Below are 5,046 nucleotides of genomic sequence, written 5' to 3' on the forward strand. Positions count from 1 at the left end.
TAATACTAAAACGTGACTTGATACATCCGTATTTAAACAAATTTAAGACAAGAATTTTGAGATGGAGGGAGTACTCTAGTCTATGATACTACATCCCTAATGCATAGTATCATAAGTTGATATCATATAGGAATACATTTATTGTTATGCATGACACAAAATAGCACATCATTTAATATGAGACGGTATCATGATACTCCCTCCATCACAGTTTAAAGGGCGTACCTCACATCTCTGTCGGCCCAAGATTGCTACCGATTGGCAGGAATAACTGATGCGCTGGAGCTGCGGTAGTTAAGGATATGCGCCTAAGTAATCGCCAAACAAACGCATAGTAACCTCCTCGTCCAGTAAAAGAAGGAAACCATCGCATGCATTGGTGGAGTAATTTCAGTTCACACCATGCATGTGCACCAGGAAGGTAAGCGGAAGGAGCTAATTCCTCCCAAAACGATGCAGTTAATAGGCTAATTAATGACCTGCGCCCAATTTCTCTCTAATTGTGAAAAATTCTGGTTTTGGAGATACGCCCTTTAAACTGTGATGGAGGAAGTATGATACTCAAGCCCCTCTTTCTTCATTTAATTCTATGCTACATCATCAAACTTGCTTAGTTGGCATGTATGATACTACCTATGATACTCCCATTACGGGCAGCCTCAAGAGCGGCCGGCCGGCCTATCGGGGCGATTCTGCTTTATTACTGCATACACCACGTTTTGTTTATTCAGTAATTCTGTCGTGTTACGGTTAATCGTCGACCATAAGGGAGTACCAGTTTATTAGTCCTCCGTTTGAAGCTAATTACTCCAGTATATATATAACAATAATTTTACTTTTACTATATTAAAGTTGCTAAGCTAGGAGCCCCCTCCTTTTTGAATTTTTTAGTGCTTCACGAAGTTGACACTCATACGTGACAGCAATGAACAGTACCCCAAGAATGAATAGTACATCCACATCCGCCTCTACCCGTCGCGTTGTCCATCGGCCCGCGGCAATCGCTGGATTTAGCTGCCATCACTCTCCCTCGCGCTTGGTCGGTCTGCAGCAAACCCTTTGTTGCAGCCGAGCCAGATGAAAAAAGGTCCAAATTGAAAATTTTGAACTGGGTAGAGATTGCTCGTCCACAGAGGGGGTCAAGACATGCAGAAAAATCAATTGGTTGAGCCATAGTCTTTCCGTTATTGTATAGAAATACTCCCTCCGTTCCTAAATATTTGTCTTTCTAGACATTTCAAATGATTACTACATACAGATGTATGTAGACATATTTTAGAGTGTAGATTCACTCATTTTGCTTCGTATGTAGTCACTTGTTGAAATGACTAGAAAGATAAGTATTTAGGAACGGAGGGAGTAGAAAGTTGTGTTGGCGTCCTAGCATGCGAAGACACATCCATCGTCTATTTCAGGTATGTCGTTGATCAGCTCATGAACACCCGCTCCCAGCGTAACCATGGGGACGGTGCCCAGCCACACAAACCGAGCAGCCTCCGCAACCATCGCATCTCTCGGCTAAATCCAGCATCCCATCGCCGCCTTTTAAAGCGCATGCCGCCGCGCCTCTCCTCCTGCTCACCAGACACGCACCTGCATCTGTGCCGCCTCCACACACCACCCGCCGTGCATAGTAGAACCAGCATGGCCATGGCGCCATCCGCGCGAGTGTCGCTGATGCTCGCCGTGGTGCTCGCGTGCGCGCTGCTCGCCACCAGGCACGCAAACGCCACCGGCGGCTTGGTGTGCAATCCGCTCCAGGACAAGACGTGCAAGCCGGGGGACCCCAAGGCGCCCGAGAACACGGAGGAGGGGGGCGGGTTCGGCGCGAGGCTGTCATCGCCGCCCATTCCGGGCCACGGTATGATCGACGGAGACATCGACGACGAGTTGCCGTCGTTCAGCACCCACAAGACCATCCTCGGCCACTGGGAGGATCCGGTGCTCGAAGTCTGACATCTAAGTGCATGCTTGTGTCTTCTTGCATTCCCATTGCTTGTGTAGTTGTGTTGTTGTCCGGAAGAAAGAATGGGACAAAGGAAGAGATGAGAGAGTGAGCGTGTCACGATGATCGATCCACGCTAGCTGATGACTAAATTTGCCAGTTGTCCCTGTTAATATCGTGGACATTCAGGAAGAAGCTATAGATTCTAGTAATCGATTTGGCCTAGTTTTGGTCTTCCTATTGTTGGCCTTGGGATTTTTGGAGTGGGAGTTACCGACTCACTGTTTCGCCTTGGTCCTTCATTTCTTCAGTTTTATTTTGTTTCTTTTTAGTTTTTACTTGGTTTTTCTTTTTTACTTTTTTATTCAACACATGTCTATGTTTTTTTCAAACACGTAGCTTTTTGTATACATCAAGAACAAATTTTTGTATATGTTTAATATTTTTTGAATACGCGCTTAACGTTATTTTAGAATAAATGTTTTGATGTCTACTCCTATTTTCAACAGAAGTCTATATTTTCATACATATCGTACATTTCTTATATACGTCAAGAACATGTTTTTATACTTCAAAAGGTTCAAGTGCATAAATAGAATGCTTGTTTACATACATGTATTGATGTATTTTCATACACATTATACAATTTCCGTAAACATAAGGACCATTTTTTAAGGATATGACTAACATTTTTTAAGAACATGATGTTTTGATTTCTACCTTTTTAATATATATTATACATTTTTCGTTTACATATGAAAAAATATACACATTATTTAAATATATGTTTTGTTGTCTAATCTGTTTATACATATTTTGTATATACGTGAAACATTTTTATACATGTTTAGCTTTCTTTCTTCATATAAATGATTAAAAAGTTTCAAACACATATTTTTTTTACATTTTCCGAATGCTATCGATATTTATTAATTGTAATAAAATTTTAAAAATGTTATTGATATTTTTAAAAGTTATGCGATGATATTTTTAATGTACGTCAACATATTTAAGACGTTCTATGAACATTTTTAAAATTAAAGTATGTTTTTCAGAAATATAAATAATAGAAAAGAAAAGAAAAAATGAACAATCGGATAAATGTAAAGAAGTACAACACGAGGTACTACCTAGGCCGGCCCACATATTTGGACATTGTTGAAATACATGTGCAAAATGTAAAATGTGTATGAAAAAAGTGCTTGAGATGCATATGAAAAATGTGTATGAAAAAAATGGTTGAGATGCATATGTAAAATGTGTATGAATAAAATAGTAGACATCAAAGCATATGTTTGGAAAATTGTTAATCATTTAGTTTAAAAATATTAAACTTGTATAAATCAATGTTGCTGATGTATATGAAAGATTTACAACCTGTTTATAATAAATAGAAGTATAGAAAACAAAGAATACCGGTAAAAAAAACATAGAAAATGAAAAACGCGGAAAAAACCAATCAAAATTGGACAAAAATAAGACAATGTAATACCGAGAAAACTGAAAAAAAAAACTGGCAATGAAATGTAGAACACCGAAAAAAAACTTCAAGAAAAAAACCACACATAAGAACCCCACCAGCAGGAACCCATATTGGCCCGGCCAGTAACTGCGGAAAGCTTTCAGGCGAGACGGAAGGTACCATCGCAGTAAGCGATATATAGCCCTGGCGGACAAACATTGACCTATATGACACTCAAAAAAATTAAAACATGGACGTATATATATGCGTTGAATAGGAATTGCCCACCTAAACATGTGCCGCAGTGCTGTCACTCCTGGACCACGTTGGTTCATTCAGGAACTACCAGCAATTAATCCGGTTCTCAAAACAAAAAATTAAAAAAATCCTCAAGATGCGGTTTGGTGGGCTAATCGCCATGCAGCATGCGTCCATGTTCTGGAGTGATATCCTCCAGATTTCGCGCGAGCAACTCAGAAGTTGACCCGGCCGGCATGCGGATCTAGCTAAGCCGCGCCCGCGTGGTTTACTTTGCTCCACAGATCGGTTGATATATACGGGTGGAGATATGCTATACTAATTAAGATATCATGTGTACCTCCGGTCGGCCGGCCGGCCGGCTTGGCAGCTATATAAATGTGTGTTTAACATGCAACGTACTGTTACTCAAAAAAAAAAACATGCAACGTACTGGAATCTTATTAGGTTGCGTGCGTTGCTTGCATGGCATATGGCGCAACTGGTACTAGGTCAAATGTACTTACTGTGGTAGTACGTGCGTGCGTGCGCCGAGATGGGGTGGTAGTTACATGTACTCGCTCCGTCCGGAAATACTTGTCATCAAAATGGATGAAGATATATCTAGAACTAATATACATCTAGATACATCCATCTCAATGACAAGTATTTCTGGACGGAGGGAGTACTTGTTAATAGCTAGTACCCGTCGCGTCGAGTTTGGATCATATGCCGCCATTAATTGAACAAACATGCATCATGGCGGTGCGTGCATGAGAGATCTAAGCTAGTATGTATTCTTGCCAATGCTGGTCTGCCGTTCATTGAACATGCCCGTTAGCCCGGTCAAATGCGCGGCGTGCGTTATTCTTGCATATCTTGATGGCATCTTTCTTTTCCTCCAACGCCGGCGTAATTAATTACCACGATCTACTGGTCTGCATGTTCTGGCATTCTCACGAACGACGAGCTGGCTGGTTAGACCAGATGGACGGGTGCCATGCCATGCATGATGCATATGCATTGCTAAACCAAATGCCAGAGGTTATCAACGAGAGGTAGTGCATACGGGCAAGCGGCGCACAGAGACAGAGAGCAGCAGGTCCTGCCTGCACCTCGGCGTGGGTTAATGAGTAACGACGACGACGACGTCTGCGATCATGCATAGCGTCAGCATGCACGCATCAATCTTGTTCAAACTTTGGCTGTCGGCCGGCGCAGACGTGCAGTGCAGCCGTACCAGTACGGCCACCCAGCTGCTGCGCGGGCTGACCGCATCGCATGCATGCAAGAGATGAGAGGTACGTTGACCGGCTGGCCGCCCGACCAATGGCCAGCGCCTGGTGCTAATAAGTGCGATGTCTTCCTGGTCCGTCTGCCACGAGGCCAGGCTCTCCTGACT

The sequence above is a fragment of the Triticum urartu genome, chromosome 3, assembly GCF_003073215.2.
Source record: "Triticum urartu cultivar G1812 chromosome 3, Tu2.1, whole genome shotgun sequence".
Classification (NCBI taxonomy): Eukaryota; Viridiplantae; Streptophyta; class Magnoliopsida; order Poales; family Poaceae; genus Triticum; species Triticum urartu.